The 22,871-nt window shown below is 42.7% G+C and overlaps 1 protein-coding gene across 1 annotated transcript in view; it reads left to right on the top strand.

Annotated features, from left to right (window-relative positions):
* LOC124047724 (vegetative cell wall protein gp1-like) overlaps nucleotides 1–22,871 on the top strand; it is a 134,250-nt gene that overhangs the window by 82,370 nt on the left and 29,009 nt on the right. The gene's annotated exons all lie outside the window — the stretch shown is intronic.

The following is a 22,871-nucleotide window of genomic DNA, read 5'->3' as shown; positions in this document are numbered from 1 at the left end:
CCCCTTTTTTTCTCTGTGTTATTGACTTGTTAATTGTTTACTCCGTGTGTAACTCTGTGTTGTCTGTTCACACTGCTATGCTTTATCTTGGCCAGGTCGCAGTTGCAAATGAGAACCTGTTCTCAACTAGCCTACCTGGTTAAATAAAGGTGAAAAAAAAAAAAAATAGACTGGAGTGGTTCCATTGAGTGGAGTGGTTCCATTGAGTGGAGTGGTTCAATAGATTGAGTGGTTACATTGAGTGGAGTGGTCCCATAGAGTGGAGTGGTTCCATAGAGTGGAGTGGTTACATTGAGTAGAGTGGGTACATAGAGTGGAGTGGTTACACTGAGTGGAGTGGTTACATAGAGTGGTTACATTGGGTTGAGTGGTTACGTAGAGTGGAGTGGTTGCATAGAGTGGAGTGGTTACACTGAGTGGAGTGGTTACACTGAGTGGAGTGGTTACACTGAGTGGAGTGGTTGCATAGAGTGGAGTGGTTACACTGAGTGGAGTGGTTACACTGAGTGGAGTGGTTACATAGAATGGAGTGGTTACGTAGAGTGGAGTGGTTGCATAGAGTGGAGTGGTTACACTGAGTGGAGTGGTTACACTGAGTGGAGTGGTTGCATAGAGTGGAGTGGTTACATTGAGTGGAGTGGTTACATAGAGTGGAGTGGTTACATAGGGTGAAATGGTTACATAGAGTGGAGTGGTTACATTGAGTGGAGTGGTTACATAGAGTGGAGTGGTTACATAGAGTGGAGTGGTTACACTGAGTGGTTCAGGTGTGAAATGTCATTTGCTTCCTGATTACTGAAGCCTGCATACTCCTGGCTGGTAAATAATTCCTGGCGGGCCTTCCTGTCCCACTGTGCTGAAATAGAGATATATTTTCTCCAGAGCTGCTCGTGAAAAGACAAATATCAAAGCTCAACTCCTTTTAGATTAAGGACGGGGGCGGTTACCTGCGATGCATTTGAACAAGGGATCGTCGGAGCAATCAATCAGCTGGTGGAGATGAGAAAAAAATCCAAGATGGAAGTGGAAGAGAGAGGGAGGAGGGTGGAGGGTGGAGGGAGGGATGATTAGTGAAGCGTGTCGATTCAGGCGAAAGCTGGCCCAAAATCTGTGGCATTTCAGATGACGAAGGATCTTTTTTGAGAGGTTCACAAGGTGAGGAGGGCAATGGGGCTGGCTTTGCCACCGAAAATGTTCCATTATGTTCCAATTACCCCTGAAGCCAGCGCACCGGCCACACCATCAGAGCCAGCCCTGCCGATCAGGTCTGTGGAACAACGAAGGGAGATGGAGGGGGAAGAGGAGAGGCTAGTGTCCGACTGTCCGTCAACCCTCTATCTCCGGGGAGTTTTGCTTAGCTTTGTAGAATCAACATGAGAAAAGGGGGCTCACTTCATCCCCAACAAGAGTGAAGTGACCAATATAGTCACTGTATAGGCAAAATAATTGACCCCTGCTGATGGTGTTTATTCAATCTGTTCACTTCCAATATGTCCACAATCCCCCCTCCAGAAGCTGAAGGTGGGAGTTTACCAAGAGGACATTGACATTCTCGTTGCAGAAGAAAGGTCACCATGATGGGTCAGTTTTTACACTGTAATGTCTATATTTTGAAATGTAAAACCAATGGTGGGGGGTTTATACAGACACTATTCAGTGGTCACTTTATAATATTAGCTTTTTATCTACTGGCTGTAAAATATACAGTGCCTTCGTAAAATATGCAGACCCCTTGACATTGTCCACATTTTGGTACATTACAGCCTTATTCTAAAATGTATTAAATGCATTTTTTTCCTCAGCAATCTAAACACAATATTCCATAATGACAAAGCAAAAATTGGTTTTTAGAAATGTTTGCAAAGGAAATACCTTACTAACAGAAGTATTCAGACCCATTGCTATGAGACTCGAAATTGAGTTCAGGTGCATCCTGTTTCCATTGATCATCCTTGAGATGTTTCTATAACTTGATTGGAGTCCACTTGGTAAATTCAATTGATTGGACATGATTTGGAAATGCACACAACTGTCTATATAAGGTCCCACAGTTGACAGTGCATGTCAGAGCAAAAACCAAACCATGAGGTCGAAGGAATTGTCCGTAGAGCTCTGAGACAGGATTGTGTCGAGGCACAGATCTGGGGAAGTGTACCAACAAAATTGAAGGTCCCCAAGATTACAGTGGCCTCCATTATTCTTAAATGGAAGAAGTTTGGAAGAAGTTGGTTACTCTTACAGAGCTCTAGAGTTCCTCTGTGGAGATGGGAGAACCTTCCAGAAGGACAACCATCTCTGCAGCACTCCACCAATCAGCCATTTACGGTAGAGTTGCCAGATGAAAGCCACTCCTCAGTAAAGGGCACATGACAACCTGCTTGGAGTTTGCCAAAAGGCACCTAAAGACTCTCAGACCATGAGAAACAAGATTCTCTGGTCTGATGAAACCAAGATTGAACTCTTTGGCCTGAATGCCAAACGTCACCTCTGGAAGAAACCTGGCACCATCCCTAGGGTGAAGCATGGTGGTGGCAGCATCATGCTGAGGGGATGTTTTTCAGAGGCAGGGACTGGGAGATTAGTCAGGATCGAGGCAAAGATGAACACCGCAAAGTACAGAGAGATCCTTGATTTAAAAAAACATGCTCCAGAGTGCTCAGGACCTCAGACTGGGGCGAAGGTTCACCTTCCAACAGGACAACGACCCGAAGCACACAGACAATACAAATCAAATCAAATCAAATGTATTTATATAGCCCTTCGTACATCAGCTGATATCTCAAAGTGCTGTACAGAAACCCAGCCTAAAACCCCAAACAGCAAGCAATGCAGGTGTAGAAGCACAGTGGCTAGGAAAAACTCCCTAGAAAGGCCAAAACCTAGGAAGAAACCTAGAGAGGAACCAGGCTATGTGGGGTGGCCAGTCCTCTTCTGGCTGTGCCGGGTGGAGATTATAACAGAACATGGCCAAGATGTTCAAATGTTCATAAATGACCAGCATGGTCGAATAATAACAAGGCAGAACAGTTGAAACTGGAGCAGCAGCACAGTCAGGTGGACCAGGGACAGCAAGGAGTCATCATGTCAGGTAGTCCTGGGGCACGGTCCTAGGGCTCAGGTCCTCCGAGAGAGAGAAAGAAAGAGAGAATTAGAGAGAGCATATGTGGGGTGGCCAGTCCTCTTCTGGCTGTGCCGGGTGGAGATTATAACAGAACATGGCCAAGATGTTCAAATGTTCATAAAGGACCAGCATGGTCGAATAATAGTAAGGCAGAACAGTTTAAACTGGAGCAGCAGCATGGCCAGGTGGACTGGGGACAGCAAGGAGTCATCATGTCAGGTAGTCCTGGGGCATGGTCCTAGGGCTCAGGTCAGATGAAACTGGAGCAGCAGCATGGCCAGGTGGACTGGGGACAGCAAGGAGTCATCATGTCAGGTAGTCCTGGGGGGCATGGTCCTAGGGATCAGGTCCTCCGAGAGAGTGAAAGAAAGAAAGAGAGAATTAGAGAACGCACACTTAGATTCACACAGGACACCGAATAGGACAGGAGAAGTACTCCAGATATAACAAACTGACCCTAGTCCCCCGACACAAACTACTGCAGCATAAATACTGGAGGCTGAGACAGGAGGGGACAGGAGACACTGTGGCCCCATCCGAGGACACCCCCGGACAGGGCCAAACAGAAAGGATATAACCCCACCCACTTTGCCAAAGCACAGCCCCCACACCACTAGAGGGATATCTTCAACCACCAACTTACCATCCTGAGACAAGGCTGAGTATAGCCCACAAAGATCTCCGCCACGGCACAACTCAAGGGGGGGGGGGGGTGGGCACCAACCCAGACAGGATGACCACAACAGTGAATCAACCCACTCAGGTGACGCACACCCTGCAGGGACGGCATGAGAGAGCCCCAGTAAGCCAGTGACTCAGCCCCTGTAATAGGGTTAGAGGCAGAGAATCCCAGTGGAAAGAGGGGAACCGGCCAGGCAGAGACAGCAAGGGCGGTTCGTTGCTCCAGAGCCTTTCCGTTCACCTTCCCACTCCTTGGCCAGACTACACTCAATCATATGACCCACTGAAGAGATGAGTCTTCAGTAAAGACTTAAAGGTTGAGACCGAGTTTGCGTCTCTGACATGGGTAGGCAGATCGTTCCATAAAAATGGAGCTCTATAGGAGAAAGCCCTGCCTCCAGCTGTTTGCTTAGAAATTCTAGGGACAATTAGGAGGCCTGCGTCTTGTGACCGTAGCGTACGTGTAGATATGTACGGCAGGACCAAATCAGAGAGATAGGTAGGAGCAAGCCCATGTAATGCTTTGTAGGTTAGCAGTAAAACCTTGAAATCAGCCCTTGCTTTGACAGGAAGCCAGTGTAGAGAGGCTAGCACTGGAGTAATATGATCAAATATTTTGGTTCTAGTCAGGATTCTAGCAGCCGTATTTAGCACTAACTGAAGTTTATTTAGTGCTTTATCCGGGTAGCCGGAAAGTAGAGCATTGCAGTAGTCTAACCTAGAAGTGACAAAAGCATGGATTAATTTTTCTGCATCATTTTTGGACAGAAATTTTCTGATTTTTGCAATATTACGTAGATGGAAAAAGCTGTCTTCGAAATGGTCTTGATATGTTCTTCAAAAGAGAGATCAGGGTCCAGAGTAACGCCGAGGTCCTTCACAGTTTTATTTGAGACGACTGTACAACCATTAAGATTAATTGTCAGATTCAACAGAAGATCTCTTTGTTTCTTGGGACCTAGAACAAGCATCTCTGTTTTGTCCGAGTTTAATAGTAGAAAGTTTGCAGCCATCCACTTCCTTATGTCTGAAACACATGCTTCTAGCGAGGCAATTTTGGGGCTTCACCATGTTTCATTGAAATGTACAGCTGTGTGTCATCCACATAGCAGTGAAAGTTAACATTATGTTTTCGAATAGCATCCCCAAGAGGTAAAATGTATAGTGAAAACAATAGTGGTCCTAAAACGGAACCTTGAGGAACACCAAAATTTACAGTTGATTTGTCAGAGGACAAACCATTCACAGAGACAAACTGATATCTTTCCGACAGATAAGATCTAAACCAGGCCAGAACATGTCCGTGTAGACCAATTTGGGTTTCCAATCTCTCCAAAAGAATGTGGTGATCGATGGTATCAAAAGCAGCACTAAGGTCTAGGAGCACGAGGACAGATGCAGACAATGCTGGCTTCGGGACATGTGGCTTCGGGACATGTCTCTGAATGTCCTTGAGTGGCCCAGCCAGAGCCCAGACTTGAACCCGATCGAACATCTCTAGAGAAACCTGAAAATACCTGTGCAGCGACACTCCCCATCCAACCTTACAGAGATTGAGAGGATATGCAGCGAAAAATGGGAGAAACTCCCCAAATACAAAGTACTTTGTGAGTAAAGGGTCTGAATACTTTTTATTTACAAAAACTTGCTTTTGCTTTGTCATTATGGGGTATTCTGTGTTGGTTGATAAGGGGGAAAAACAATTTCATCCATTTTAGAACAAGGCGTAACGAAACAAAATGTAAAAAAAGTCAAGGGGTCTGAATACTTTCTGAATGCACTGTATATGGTACACTAATCTTCCCCAAAAGTTGCACATGTGTGGTCTAGGCAGCCATCATTGGTTAAACCATTATGGAGAGTGAGAGACAACTGACTTTAGATCAGCGCTCAAGCAGGGTTTTTATATTTAATTTAGTCTTTATTTAACTAGACAAGCCAGTTAAGAACTTTTTTGCTTTGTGACCCACCATAAGGTTTGACTGGTGACAAAACACACACAGACCAAAGAATAAGGAAAAATGTGCAGTTTCAAAGCTAATCTCCTGTAATTCCACACATCCTACCATGGACCTGAAATACTATTTTGCAGTTTTAAAGCAGATTTCCTGCAATTCTATACATTTTTCCATCGAGCTTGAGAGAAAATGCATTTTGACATGGCTAAGGATGTGTTATTTTGCTCAAACATTATAACAAAATCAATGGGGGCCTGATTGTCTAGCTTTTATTTTGTTAATTGTATATTCTCAATGACTTTAGGCTATTATTGAAAAATATACAGGTTAATTATCTTTTCCACATACTTTCTATTTGGTTTTAGTCATTTAAATTTACAGTGAAAGCGTTTTTCTATCCCGAAAATGTATAAAAATGTAAATAAAATAAAAACATGACCCACAGTTTGGGAACCACTGGCTTAGAGGACACTTCATCCTCCTGTGGGCCCAGAGAAGAGAGACGGCCATCTTTGTCCCAAGGACACAAACCAAATGTGTCTATCTTGTGATGCCAGCTAGGCGCAGTTCCGGCGAAGAGAGGAGGGGATGGATTGGGGGGATATGTGGGACCTTGACGCATTCGAGGGCTCTTGGATGCCAGCTTTCATTTCTCTGTGTTTGCGTCACATGACTGGCTCTCTCATTAGCCCAAAATAGATGGATTTGTGTTTGCAGCTATTTATAGTCCTGAGTGAAACGTGGTTGGCTGATCTCTGGTTCCTTTTTCATCTGACTTTTCAACCTTGCCTCTTTTGTCTCCATCCCCTCTGTTCTCCTTTCTTTCAAAGAATCTCGCCATCCCTGTCCTCTTCTCGGCTCTACCAGACCTGGTCTGTCAACGAGGGCCTCCATTCTTTTTCATCCAAGCGTTGAATCTTACACAAGTTCCCCCGAGTTATAACTCTTTTTAAAGGGTTAATAAAAGTGGTCGAGAAAAATATAGCGAGGGGGAGAATATTTTATTGCTTTTTACCAGTGAAGGCAGCGGAGGCAGATCAAAGGGAGAAACAACGAGTAAAAGAAAATAAATGAAAAGGAAAAAAAGAGAGAAATGGGAGGCGGAACACAGAAAAATATTGGGCCCTGAAAAATCCAAACATGCAGCTGGCTTTTTCAAAACTACCCGTCTACTTCTTGCTCGGCCTGGCTTACTGTGTGTGTGGCTCCAGCGGCTTTGTCCCTCAAAGAGATTTTTTTCCTTCTGCTTTTCCCCCCTCTCTCCCTCCCTCTCTCTCTATCTTCTCTTTTTTTTCCTGGAGAGAGAGGCTGGCGCCAGCAGTCTGGAACAGGGCTGACAGGATTTGAATTATAGAAGCAGAGCGTGAGGAGGAGGTGAAGAGAGGGAGAGGGAGGGAGGGTAGGAGGGAGAGGGAGAAAGACAGAGATGCAGTTGTGTGTGTCAGTTGTGTGTGTGTGTGTGATTGAGTATAGCAGAGAAGGGGTTGTTATTTGAAAGGCAGCCCGTGCCAAAAACCAGGGAGAAGGAACGCCGTTTTATTGATATTTTTCTAATTTCTCTAAATAAATGGGGTATTCAGACCTCTATCTGATAATAGAGTGTAAAAGAGAAAGACACTTAAGTGTTTGTTTTAGTCCACGCTCTAGAAAGTTTAATCCAGTGAGTATCATAGTCCAAAAGTATTATTCTACTCACGGATACCTTGGTTTGTTGTGGTTTTTGGTCTCTGGCCATTGGACCCATTCTGGATGACTGTAATGAGTCTCTGGTGGAATAAGCATGTTATTACTATACACAAAATGCTGTATGGTATCTCAATAGTGTATACCAATATAATTAGACTAAAGTTGTATGTTTAGTTCTATGTAAAGTTCAAAGAATGTGTCATACAAGGACTTTAAGAAGAAAGAAACCCCACTCAATCTGAAGTAGCTGGAATATCTTACAAATCACACAATGTTTTCCTGTCTTTACTCAATAAACTGCAAAAACTTCAATACTTATGGAGGTAATAGTTGTACGAACAGGGTACAGCAAAGCCAGCTTCAAGTAAGCGAACTCATTCGAGCGTAGTTGAATAATGTTGGTTCATATTCTACATTAACAGTTACTTGCAACTAAAAGTTCAGCAACCTTACAACTGGCTGGGTATCCCCCTTTCCCTTTCCACTGTGCTAAAATTGGACTGTTACTCTCATAGGTGTAACGAAAACAGGACATACTGACGTTATAAATATGTTCTTGAATGGGTAAGAAACTCACTGAAGGATGTATTTAAGCAATAGGGCACGAGGGGATGTGGTATATGGTTAATATACCACGGCTAAGATCTGTTCTTAAGCACGACGCGACGTGGAGTGCCTGGATATTGCCCTTAGCCGTGGTATATTAGACATACTGTATACCACAAACCTCTGAGGTGCTTTATTGCTATTATAAACTGCTTACCAACGTAATTAGAGCAGTACAAATCAATGTTTTGTCATACCCGTGGTATACGGTCTAATATATCACGGCTGTCAGCCAATCAGCATTCAGGGCTCAAACCACCCAGTTTATAATACCCTATATCCCCCCTTCTTAAATCTCTTCAGTGTCCTCAGCACTACTGTTTTTGTATTCTTCCCCTCCAATCAAGGACCTGAGACAGCAGGTGAGTAGCATCTCTGGCCAATCAGTGACATTCATTAATCCATTAACTACCAGGAAGAAGAAAAAAAGGGAAACATTTTGAAACCCCCGTCTCAGATTTGAGTACCCCTGCCCTATAGTGCACCCCACTCACTCCTCCCTCTTACCAACACACCTCATATTGGAATTGCTTCAGCATGTGGAAAGCATTCCAGTGAGACTTCTCTTACTCCTAGTTGTTCAATAGTTGCTCTTGGTATTGCATGATGTTCTAAAGTGGACTTCCTCTTTTACACTTTATTTGCCCTAATGTATGCATTCATGAAGCCTTTATGACAGCTATATACAATGTCATAACATCTGCCATAAAATAGCCTGAACGTGATATGGAGTCTATGAAGAACAGCCTACCGTGTTGTAAACCATATTATAATGAACATTATAAACTGGGTGTTTCGAGCCCTGAATGCTGATTGGCTGACAGCCCATGGTAAATCAGACCTCATACCACGGGTATGATAAAACTTTTATTTTTACTGCACTAATTATGTTGGCAACCAGTTTATAATAGCAATAAGGTACCTCGGGGGTTTGTGATATATGGAAAACATACCACAGCTAAGGGCTGTGTCCAGGCACTCCGCATTGCGTCGTGCTTAAGAACAGCCCTTATCCGTGGTATGTTGGTCATATACCACACCCCCTCGGGCCTTATTGCTTAACTATAAGATGAATGGCAAGTCTGTTGTCACGACATGTGCACTTATGTCAACTGCTACTATAACAGATATGCTTATCGACTGCTACTATACAGATATGCTTATCGACTGCTACTATACAGATATACTTATCGACTGCTACTATACAGACATGCTTACCGACTGCTACTATACAGATATGCTTACCGACTGCTACTATACAGATATACTTATCGACTGCTACTATAACAGATATGCTTATCGACTGCTACTATACAGACATGCTTACCGACTGCTACTATACAGATATGCTTATCGACTGCTACTATACAGATATACTTATCGACTGCTACTATAACAGATATGCTTATCGACTGCTACTATAACAGATATGCTTATCGACTGCTACTATACAGATATACTTATCGACTGCTACTATACAGACATGCTTACCGACTGCTACTATACAGATATGCTTACCGACTGCTACTATACAGATATACTTATCGACTGCTACTATAACAGATATGCTTATCGACTGCTACTATAACAGATATGCTTATCGACTGCTACTATACAGATATGCTTATCGACTGCTACTATACAGATATACTTATCGACTGCTACTATACAGATATACTTATCGACTGCTACTATACAGATATACTTATCGACTGCTACTATAACAGATATGCTTATCGACTGCTACTATAACAGATATGCTTATCGACTGCTACTATACAGATATACTTATCGACTGCTACTATACAGATATGCTTACCGACTGCTACTATACAAATATGCTTATCGACTGCTACTATACAGATATGCTTATCGACTGCTACTATACAGATATGCTTATCGACTGCTACTATACAGATATGCTTATCGACTGCTACTATACAGATATGCTTATCGACTGCTACTATACAGATATGCTTATCGACTGCTACTATACAGATATGCTTATCGACTGCTACTATACAGATATGCTTACCGACTGCTACTATACAGATATGCTTACCGACTGCTACTATACAGATATACTTATCGACTGCTACTATACAGATATGCTTATCGACTGCTACTATACAGATATGCTTATCGACTGCTACTATACAGATATGCTTATCGACTGCTACTATAACAGATATGCTTATCGACTGCTACTATACAGATATGCTTATCGACTGCTACTATACAGATATGCTTACCGACTGCTACTATACAGATATACTTATCGACTGCTACTATACAGATATGCTTATCGACTGCTACTATACAGATATGCTTATCGACTGCTACTATACAGATATGCTTATCGACTGCTACTATACAGATATGCTTATCGACTGCTACTATACAGATATGCTTATCGACTGCTACTATACAGATATGCTTATCGACTGCTACTATACAAATATGCTTATCGACTGCTACTATACAGATATGCTTATCGACTGCTACTATACAAATATGCTTATCGACTGCTACTATACAGATATGCTTATCGACTGCTACTATAACAGATATGCTTATCGACTGCTACTATACAGATATGCTTATCGACTGCTACTATACAGATATGCTTATCGACTGCTACTATACAGATATGCTTATCGACTGCTACTATACAGATATGCTTATCGACTGCTACTATACAGATATGCTTATCGACTGCTACTATACAGATATGCTTATCGACTGCTACTATAACAGATATGCTTATCGACTGCTACTATACAGATATGCTTATCGACTGCTACTATACAGATATGCTTATCGACTGCTACTATACAGATATGCTTACCGACTGCTACTATACAGATATGCTTATATCGACTGCTACTATACAGATATGCTTATCGACTGCTACTATACAGATATGCTTATCGACTGCTACTATACAGATATGCTTATCGACTGCTACTATACAGATATGCTTATCGACTGCTACTATACAGATATGCTTATCGACTGCTACTATACAGATATGCTTATCGACTGCTACTATACAGATATGCTTACCGACTGCTACTATACAGATATGCTTACCGACTGCTACTATACAGATATACTTATCGACTGCTACTATACAGATATGCTTATCGACTGCTACTATACAGATATGCTTATCGACTGCTACTATACAGATATGCTTATCGACTGCTACTATAACAGATATGCTTATCGACTGCTACTATACAGATATGCTTATCGACTGCTACTATACAGATATGCTTACCGACTGCTACTATACAGATATACTTATCGACTGCTACTATACAGATATGCTTATCGACTGCTACTATACAGATATGCTTATCGACTGCTACTATACAGATATGCTTATCGACTGCTACTATACAGATATACTTATCGACTGCTACTATACAGATATGCTTATCGACTGCTACTATACAGATATGCTTATCGACTGCTACTATACAGATATGCTTATCGACTGCTTATAACGTTTAATGAAGTAAATAAATAAATAAAGCCAATAGTTCATGATTTATTTAGGCTTGGTAATAAATGCATATTATGCAGGTTGAAGCATAATGTGATATATGGTGGTGGTATATCATTTATATACAGTTTACTAATGGTCAACAACTATTTCATAATGATTTAGGCAGTTTATGCAACAAGTTGTTCCAAATGTAACATTTTGAAGTGCTCATTCCAATGTCAAGGTTAAGTATTAACTCTGAATTATTTAGGTTTGGTAAAGGCTTAAAACAAAAAGATTAAAAAACAACTTTCTATCACAGGATTCGAAAAATGCAACCTTGGGAACCAGAGACAGATGCTTTTTGCCCATCCGTCATCACCATACACAACACCCTAGCAACAAAACACTAGCAACAACACCCTAGCAACAACACACTAGCAACAACACACTAGCAACAAAACACTAGCAACAACACCCTAGCAACAACACACTAGCAACAACACACTAGCAACAACGCACTAGCAACAACACACTAGCAACAACACACCAGCAACAACACACCAGCAACAACACACTAGCAACAACACACTAGCAACAACACACTAGCAACAACACTCTGGCAAAACAAAAGCCTACTTGAAGGCAACAGCGCTCACTGTTGCCCCAACGTCCTCAGACATGGATGGACGTGGAATACTCACTTGTATCACGGGTGGTTGATATGCAGACTTTGAAATCAAATCTAAAACTTTTACCATAACAAAATATACAAAATTATACACTACGTGTGTCCTACAAGTGTGTCCGTGAAAACTATATCAGTGCATTCATAACTAATACTTACACTGACACTTTATTTCTACATAGATATTTAGGATCTAGTATGGATCTATTTTTCTTTATCTATATCTAGTCATTCTATATCTACCCGAACTAGGCTACGAGCAGATGCCTGCCAGAGCAATGTCCCCAGATTAGACTTTGGAATGGAGCAACTCGTAGCCTAGCTACATGGTCTGGTTGTCAGGGACTCTGTGGCTCACAAACAGAACTGTGTGGTGCTGGTAGTGAAGGGAGAGAGAGTGAAAGAGACAGAGAGAGACAGGGAAAGGGAGTGGAAGAGAACAGTCCGTGCTAGCGGAAAAAAGCACTGTGTGTGTGTGTGTGTGTGTGTGTGTGTGTGTGTGTGTGTGTGTGTGTGTGTGTGTGTGTGTGTGTGTGTGTGTGTGTGTGTGTGTGTGTGTGTGTGTGTGTGTGTGTGTGTGTGTGTGTGTGTGTGTGTGTGTGTGTGTGTGTGTGTGTGTGTGTGTGTGTGTGTGTGTGTGTGTGTGTGTGTGTGAGAGAGACGCCCTGAACCAGAAGGGATTCCAAATGCTGAGTTCTAACTGAACTCCCCACACAGAGCAGACAAGGAGCCAGAGAAAAATAGCAGGGGAAAGAAAAAGAGAGAGAACAGGCATAAGAGAGAAGAGAAAAAGAGAGAGTACAGGCATAAGGGAGAAGAGAAAAAGAGAGAGAACAGGCATAAGAGAGAAGAGAAAAAGAGAGAGAACAGGCATAAGAGAGAAGAGAAAAAGAGAGAGAACAGGCATAAGAGAGAAGAGAAAAAGAGAGAGAACAGGCATAAGAGAGAAGAGAAAAAGAGAGAGAACAGGCATAAGAGAGAAGAGAAAAAGAGAGAGAACAGGCATAAGAGAGAAGAGAAAAAGAGAGAGAACAGGCATAAGAGAGAAGAGAAAAAGAGAGAGAACAGGCATAAGAGAGAAGAGAAAAAGAGAGAGAACAGGCATAAGAGAGAAGAGAAAAAGAGAGAGAACAGGCATAAGAGAGAAGAGAAAAAGAGAGAGAACAGGCATAAGAGAGAAGAGAAAAAGAGAGAGAACAGGCATAAGAGAGAGAAGAGAAAAAGAGAGAACAGGCATAAGAGAGAAGAGAAAAAGAGAGAGAACAGGCATAAAGAGAAGAGAGAAAAAGAGAGAGAACAGGCATAAGAGAGAAGAGAAAAAGAGAGAGAACAGGCATAAGAGAGAAGAGAAAAAGAGAGAGAACAGGCATAAGAGAGAAGAGAAAAAGAGAGAGAACAGGCATAAGAGAGAAGAGAAAAAGAGAGAGAACAGGCATAAGAGAGAAGAGGCATAAAAGAGAGAGAACAGGCATAAGAGAGAAGAGAAAAAGAGAGAACAGGCATAAGAGAGAAGAGAAAAAGAGAGAGAACAGGCATAAGAGAGAAGAGAAAAAGAGAGAGAACAGGCATAAGAGAGAAGAGAAAAAGAGAGAGAACAGGCATAAGAGAGAAGAGAAAAAGAGAGAGAACAGGCATAAGAGAGAAGAGAAAAAGAGAGAGAACAGGCATAAGAGAGAAGAGAAAAAGAGAGAGAACAGGCATAAGAGAGAAGAGAAAAAGAGAGAACAGGCATAAGAGAGAAGAGAAAAAGAGAGAGAACATGCATAAGAGAGAAGAGAAAAAGAGAGAGAACAGGCATAAGAGAGAAGAGAAAAAGAGAGAGAACAGGCATAAGAGAGAAGAGAAAAAGAGAGAGAACAGGCATAAGAGAGAAGAGAAAAAGAGAGAGAACAGGCATAAGAGAAAAGAGAAAACGAGAATGTGTGAGATACAGAGAAGAAAACCATCAGAGCAAATGGGAGAACGGGCGAGAGAAACAGAAAGAGGAACAAAAAAATGATGATGGGCATGAGCAGTTTAGGTTGGGGAGTCAGGATTAAGGGGGTTGTAGGGACCTGGTCCATGATGTAACCCTTGGCCTTCCCTACAGCCGCGCATGTCTAATGAGACCCTGACAAGAGGAAGCGGTCAACTGAGACCCTCGTCAAGTGATAAGGGTGAGGAGCCATGATGAGGCAGAGTGACTCGGGTGGAATTAGAGGAGTATTTGAGGGGCCACGAAGGTTAGCTTCATTTTGAATTCACGTCACTTCATTAATACACACCTTTAAGGAGACTGAAAAGGTAGGATATACAGTGCCTTCGGAAGTATTCAGACCCCTTGACTTTTTCCACATTTTGTAACATTGCAGCCTTATTCTAAAATGGATTAAATACATTTTTTCCCTCATCAATCTACACACAATAGCCCATAATGACAAAGCAAAACAGGTTTTTAAATGTTTTTGCAAAATTATAAAATAATATAATTAAATAAAAATACCTTATTTACATAAGTATTCAGACCCTTTGCTTTGAGAATCAAAATTGAGCTCAGATGCATCCTGTTTCCATTGATCATCCTTGATCTGTTTTACACAACTTGATTGGAGTCCACTGGTGGTAAATTCAATTGATTAGACATGATTTGGAAAGGCACACACCTGTCTATTTGCAGTCCAACAGTTGGCAATGCTCTACCCACACACTCACACATACTTACACTGACACACCAACACACACATACAGTGCCTTTGGAAACCTGTACTGAAAGGTTGCTAGATCGAATCCCCGAGCTGGCAAGGTAAAAATCTGTCGTTCTGCCCCTGAACAAGGCAGTTAATCCAATGTTCCTAGTTTGTCATTGGAAATAAGAATTTGTTCTTAACTGACTTGCCTAGTTGCTATGAGACTCGAAATTGAGCTCAGGTGCATCCTGTTTCCATTGATCATCCTTGAGATGTTTCTATAACTTGATTGGTGTCCACCTGTGGTAAATTCAATTGATTGGACATGATTTGGAAAGGCACACACAACTGTCTATATAAGGTCCCACAGTTGACAGAGCAAAAACCAAACCACGAGGCCAAGGCACAGATCTGGGGAAGTGTACCAACAAATTTCTGCAGCATTGAAGGTCCCCAAGATTACAGTGGGCTCCATTATTCTTAAATGGAAAAAGTTTGGAACCAACAAGACTCTTCCTAGAGCTGGCCGCTAGGCCAAACTGAGCAATCGGGGGAGAATGGCCTTGGTCAGGTAGGTGACCAAGAACCCAATGGTCACTCTTACAGAGCTCTAGAGTTCCTCTGTGGAGATGGAAGGACCTTCCAGAAGGACAACCATCTCTGCAGCACTCCACCAATCAGGCCTTTATGGTAGAGTTGCCAGAAGGAAGCCACTCCTCAATAAAGAGCACATGACAGCCGGCTTGGAGTTTGCCAAAATGCACCTAAAGACTCTCAGACCATGAGAAACAAGATTCTCTGGTCTGATGAAACCAAGATTGAACTCTTTGGCCTGAATGTCAAGCGTCATGTCTAGAGGAAACCCTACTGTGAAGCATGGTGGTGGCAGCATCATGCTGTGGAGATGTTTTTCTGTGGCAGAGACTGGGAGACTAATCAGGATCAAGGCAAAGATGAACGGCGCAAAGTGCAGAGAGATCCTCGATGAAAACCTGCTCCAAAGCGATCAGGACCTCAGACTGGTTTGAAGGTTCACCATCCAACAGGACAACGACCCTAAGCACACAGCCAAGACAATGCTGGAGTGGCTTCGGGACAAGTCTGAATGTCCTTGAGTTGCCCAGCCAGAGCCCGGACTTGAACCCGATCGAACATCTCTGGAGAGACCTGAAAATAGCTGTGCAGCAACGCTCCCCATCCAACCTGATAGAACTTGACAGGATCTGCAGAGCAGAATGGGAGAAACTCCCCAAATACAGATGTTCCAAGCTTGTAGCGTCATACCCAAGAATACTCAAGGCTGTAATCACTGCCAAATGTGCTTTAACAAAGTACTGAGTTAAGGGTCTGAATACTTGTGATATTTTAAATTAGCAAAAATTTCTAAAATACTGATTTGCTTTGTCATTATGGGGTATTGTGTGTAGATTGATGAGGGAATAAAAACAACTGAACTCATTTTAGAATAAGGATGTAACCTAACACAATGTGAAAAAAGTCAAGGGGTCTGAGTACTTTCTGAAGGCACTGTACATTCTATTGTCGTATTATCTTCAACTCTGCATTGTTCAAACTGGACCCTTAAGTAAGTATTTAACTGTTAGTCTACACCTGTTGCCTATAAAGAACGGAACAAATATAATTTATTTTAGATGTAATTTGTTGAAGAGAGGCATAGAAAATAAGAGAAAGAGTAGAAAAGGTATAGAGAGAAGGAGAGGGAGATGAGAATGTGAAAGGAATAGAGAGATATAAACCCTTGTGCTTCCAACCACACCTGCACATCGCTTTAAAAAAACAACTGTATGTGTATTGCTGTCAATCACTTGTTTTCTTTGGTGCAAATAAATACATAAAACATAAATAAAAATAGAAAAAGAAGAAGAGAGTGAGATGAACTAGAAAACCCCACTATGGGGTGTTGGTAGTCTGGAGGACCACTGGAACACAGCTACCCCACTATGGGGTGTTGGTAGTCTGGAGGACCACTGGAACACAGCTACCCCACTATGGGGTGTTGGTAGTCTGGAGGACCACTGGAACACAGCTACCCCACTATGGGGTGTTGGTAGTCTGGAGGACCACTGGAACACAGCTACCCCACTATGGGGTGTTGGTAGTCTGGAGGAACACTGGAACACAGCTACCCCACTATGGGGTGTTGGTAGTCTGGAGGACCACTGGAACACAGCTACCCCACTATGGGGTGTTGGTAGTCTGGAGGACCGCTGGAACACAGCTATCCCACTATGGGGTGTTGGTAGTCTGGAGGACCGCTGGAACACAGCTACCCCACTATGGGGTGTTGGTAGTCTGGAGGACCGCTGGAAAACAGCTACCCCACTATGGGGTGTTGGTAGTCTGGAGGACCACTGGAACACAGCTACCCCACTATGGGGTGTTGGTAGTCTGGAGGACCACTGGAACACAGCTACCCCACTATGGGGTGTTGGTAGACTGGAGGACCACTGGAATGTTCCTTCAATGCCAGAGCACTTGGCTGGGTTAGATCAGGGTTGTGAATGTCTCATGGAAAACATGAAATATGCGAGAAACCATAGGAACTGAAAAGGAGATGCAGATGGAAAATATGGTTTCGCCTTGGAAAGTGCTATACATTACCTCCATATATGGACATTGTTTTAGGTAGTGTAGATTTCAGGTTATAAACCGGGTGGTTCAAGCCCTGAATGCTGATTGGCTGACAGCTGTGGTATATCAGACCATATACCACGGGTATGACAAAAGAAAATGTGATTGCTCTAATTACGTTGGTAACCAGTTCATAATAGCAATAAGGCACCTCAGGGGTTTGTGGTATATGGCCAATATACCACAGTTAAGGGCTGTATCCAGGCACATTTCTTAGTAAGAACATGACTGTGGATAGTGTCAGGACCCACCGGTCTCAAAGTGGTGGTATTACTTCTGGTGTTATTGATAGGGTTAATGAAATGAGGAAAAGGAAGTCTGATACTGAGGCAACGATATGTCTGGGTCAATAGATAGACTAATTATCTCTCAGACCCCTCACCCTATCCCAGGACACCACACCTGTCTGTCTCACTTGATCTCTGGGCTCCTGAAAGAGTCTGTGTACCTCTGACAAGGAACACACTCGTACACACAGTCAAGTCGGTGCTCTGCACACATAATAGACATTATGTCAAAACATCCATTTGCTGAGACAGATGAGTGGTTTTGCGAAGACACACCCACCCACACATTTGACATTTCAGTCATTTTGAACACACAATCTTATCCAGAGATACTTACAGTAGTGAGTGCATGCGTTTTCATACTTTTCCATACTGGTCCTCCATATGAATTGAACCCACAACCCTGGCGTTGCAAGTGCCTTGCTCTACCAACTAGTGGTGTTCATTTTGTCAGCAAATATAGTGACTGAACACCTATTTTTCAGTGACAACTGATGAGACTATAATTGACTAAACAGACCCCCAAAAAACTATAATTAACCAAAAAGTATTTTTCATTTCAGTTAAAATATGTCAGCCAATCAGCATTCAGGGCTTGAACCACCCGGTTTATAAACTGAAATCTACACTACCTAAAACAATGTCCATATATGGAGGTAATGTATAGCACTTTCCAAGGCGAAACTATATTTTCCCTCTGCATCTCCTTTTCAGTTCCTATGTGACTAAGTGACTAAGTGGGCTGGGCAAGAGTTTTTCGAAAGATGAAGAGCTTTTTAGTGATAGGCACAATAATATTAGCAGCACGTATGTGCAGAGAGTTCTGTTCAGCAGTGGGAAAGACGTGTCACAACTGGCACACAGAGCCTACAGTGCCTTCAAAAAATATTCACACCCCTTTAGTTTTTCAAAATTTTGTTGTGTTACAAAGTGGGATTTAAGGGGATTTAACTGTCATTTTTTTGTCAACTCTCTCTCTCTCTCTCTCTCTCTCTCTCTCTCTCTCTCTCTCTCTCTCTCTCTCTCTCTCTGTCTCTCTCTCTTTCTGTCTCGCTGTCTCTCTCTCTCTCTCTCTCTCTCTCTCTCTCTCTCTCTCTCTCTCTCTCTCTCTCTCTCTCTCTCTCTCTCTCTTCTCTCTCTCTCTCTCTCTCTCTCTCTCTCTCTCTCTCAATTCAATTCAATTCAATTCAAGGGCTTTATTGGCATGGGAAACATGTGTTAATATGAAATATGTCTCTCTAATATGGTCATACATTGGGCAGGAGGTTAGGAAGTGCAGCTCAGTTTCCACCTCATTTGGTGGGCAGTGAGCACATAGCCTGTCTTCTCTTGAGAGCCATGTCTGCCTACGGCGGCCTTTCTCAATAGCAAGGCTATGCTCACTGAGTCTGTACATAGTCAAAGCTTTCCTTAATTTTGGGTCAGTCACAGTGGTCAGGTATTCTGCCGCTGTGTACTCTCTGTGTAGGGCCAAATAGCATTCTAGTTTGCTCTGTTTTTTTGTTCATTCTTTCCAATGTGTTAAGTAATTATCTTTTTGTTTTCTCATGATTTGGTTGGGTCTAATTGTGTTGCTGTCCTGGGGCTCTGTAGGGTGTGTTTGTGTTTGTGAACAGAGCCCCAGGACCAGCTTGCTTAGGGAACTCTTCTCCAGGTTCATCTCTCTGGAGGTGATGGCTTTGTTATAGAAGGTTTGGGAATCGCTTCCTTTTAGGTGGTTGTAGAATTTAACGTCTCTTTTCTGGATTTTGATCATTAGTGGGTATCGGCCTAATTCTGCTCTGCGTGCATTATTTGGTGTTCTACGTTGTACACGGAGGATATTTTTGCAGAATTCTGCGTGCAGAGTCTCAATTTGGTGTTTGTCCCATTTTGTGAAGTCTTGGTTGGTGAGCGGACCCCAGACCTCACAACCATAAAGGGCAATGGGCTCTATGACTGATTCAAGTATTTTTAGCCAAATCCTAATAGGTATGTTGAAATGTATGTTTCTTTTGATGGCATAGAATGCCCTTCTTGCCTTGTCTCTCAGATCGTTCACAGCTTTGTGGAAGTTACCTGTGGCGCTGATGTTTAGGCCAAGGTATGTATAGGTTTTGTGTGCTCTAGGGCAACAGTGTCTAGATGGAATTTGTATTTGTGGTCCTGGTGACTGGACCTTTTTTGGAACACCATTATTTTGGTTTTACTGAGATTTACTGTCAGGGCCCAGGTCTGACAGAATCTGTGCATAAGATCAGGGTGCTGCTGTAGGCCCTCCTTGGTTGGTGACAGAAGCACCAGATCATCAGCAAACAGCAGACATTTGACTTCGGATTCTAGCAGGGGGAGGCCGGGTGCTGCAGACTTTTCTAGTGCCCGCCCCAATTCGTTGATATATATGTTGAAGAGGATGGGGCTTAAGCTGCATCCCTGTCTAACCCCACGACCCTGTGTGAAGAAATGTGTGTGTTTTTTGCCTATTTTAACCGCAAACTTGTTGTTTGTGTACATGGATTTTATAATGTCGTATGTTTTACCCCCAACACCACTTTCCATCAGTTTGTATAGCAGACCCTCATGTCAAATTGAGTCGAAGGCTTTTTTGAAATCAACAAAGCATGAGAAGACTTTGCCTTTGTTTTTATTTGTTTGGTTGTCAATTAGGGTGTGCAGGGTGAATACATGGTCTGTTATTTGGTAAAAAGCCAATTTGACATTTTCTCAGTACATTGTTTTCATTGAGGAAATGTACGAGTCTGCTGTTAATAATAATGCAGAGGATTTTCCCAAGGTTACTGTTGACACATATTCCACGGTAGTTATTGGGGTCAAATTTGTCTCCACTTTTGTGGATTGGGGTGATCAGTCCTTGGTTCCAAATATTGGGGAAGATGCCAGAGCTAAGTATGATGTTAAAGAGTTTTAGTATAGCCAATTGGAATTTGTTGTCTGTATATTTGATCATTTCATTGAGGATACCATCAACAACACAGGCCCACTACCAGTGGGTTCTGGTAGTCTTTAATAGTTGATTCTAAGATCTGTATTTGATCATGTATATGTCTCTCTCTCTCTCTCTCTCTCTCTCTCTCTCTCTCTGTCTCTCTCTCTCTCTCTGTCTCTCTCCCTGTCTCTCTCTCTATGTCTCCGTCTCTCTCTCTCTCTCTCTCTCTCTCTCTCTCTCTCTCTCTCTCTCTCTCTCTCTCTCTCTCTCTCTCTGTCTCTGTCTCTGTCTCTGTCTCTGTCTCTGTCTCTGTCTCTCTCTCTCTGTCTCTCTCCCTGTCTCTCTCTCTGTCTCTGTCTCTCTATCTCTCTCTCTCTCTCTCTCTCTCTCTCTCTTTATTTCTCTCTCTCTCTCTATCTGAATAAATTAGGAAATTGCATGGCAAGCTAATTCTTATATACACTGAGTGTACAAAACATTAGGAACCGCTTCCATTGCTTCCCACAGTTGTGTCAAGTTGGCTGGATGTACTTTGAGTGGTGGACCATTCTTGATAAACATGAGAAACTGTGGAATGCGTTGCAGTATTTAACAAACTCAAACCGGTGCGCCTGGCAACAAACTACCATACCCCGTTCAGAGGAACTGCAGTATTTTGTCTCGCCCATTTACCCCCTGAATGTTACACATACACAATCCAAAATATGTTGGGTGGAGAAGGCTATGTATGTTTGTGCGCATGGAAGTCAGAGGTTTACTTTAGGTTAATGAGTCAATACAAATGTGATGTGACAAATCAAAGGGTATTTATTGACTTAAATGGCCCACTTTTATCGTCATTTTGACAATAACAAGACCAAATCATTATTGAAATCACAGACGTGGCTAGGACGCATGCACTTCCCTGTGTCCAAAAGGAACCCTATTCTCTAATGAGTGCACTACTTTTGACCAGGGAAATAGTCCACTACTTTTGACCAGGGAAATAGTGCACTACTTTTGACCAGGGAAATAGTGCACTACTTTTGACCAGCGAAATAGTGCACTACTTTTGACCAGGGAAATAGTGGATTACTTTTGACCAGGGAAATAGTGCACTACTTTTGACCAGGGAAATAGTGCACTACTTTTGACCAGGGAAATAGTGCACTACTTTTGACCAGGGAAATATTGCACTACTTTTGACCAGGGAAATAGTGCACTACTTTTGACCAGGGAAATAGTCCACTACCTTTGACCAGAGAAATAGTGCACTACTTTTGACCAGGGAAATATTGCACTACTTTTGACCAGGGAAATAGTGCACTACTTTTGACCAGGGAAATAGTGCACTATAGAGAATAGGATTCCATCTGGGATGCTGACAATGTTTTTGTGCCACAACTCTTAGTGGCCCAATTGTATCTTGTTGTTTTTCTTAATTGGGTCGATCTAGTGATTTCAAACAGGTCATGATACATTAAGGAGTACAGACCAAATTGGTCATCGCCAATCCTCTTTATTTCCAATTGAAGACTGTGTAAAGGCCTCACAGGAGGAAAAGACCTTCCAACAATGTTGGAAGAAATAATGTACAGTTACAGTCTAATCAACGGTCCACTGTGGGGGTTTATCAACAGTCCACTGTGGGGGTTTATCAACAGTCCACTGTGGGGGTTTATCAACAGTCCACTGTGGGGGTTTATCAACAGTCCACTGTGGGGGTTTATCAACAGTCCACTGTGGGGGGTTATCAACAGTCCACTGTGGGGGTTTATCAACAATCCACTGTGGGGTTTATCAACAGTCCACTGTGGGGGTTTATCAACGGTCCACTGTGGGGGTTTATCAACAGTCCACTGTGGGGTTTATCAACGGTCCACTGTGGGGTTTATCAACGTTCCACTGTGGGGGTTTATCAACGGTCCACTGTGGGGTTTATCAACGGTCCACTGTGGGGGTTTATCAACGGTCCACTGTGCGGTTTATCAACGGTCCACTGTGGGGGTTTATCAACGGTCTACTGTGGAGTTTATTAACGGTCCACTGTGGGGGTTTATCAACAGTCCACTGTGGGGGTTTATCAACGGTCCACTGTGGGGGTTTATCAACGGTCCACTGTGGGGGT

Source organism: Oncorhynchus gorbuscha, linkage group LG11, assembly GCF_021184085.1.
Source record: "Oncorhynchus gorbuscha isolate QuinsamMale2020 ecotype Even-year linkage group LG11, OgorEven_v1.0, whole genome shotgun sequence".
Lineage (NCBI taxonomy): Eukaryota > Metazoa > Chordata > Actinopteri > Salmoniformes > Salmonidae > Oncorhynchus > Oncorhynchus gorbuscha.
The sequence above is the reverse complement of the archived record's forward strand: the minus strand, read 5'-3'. Positions and strand labels throughout refer to the sequence as shown.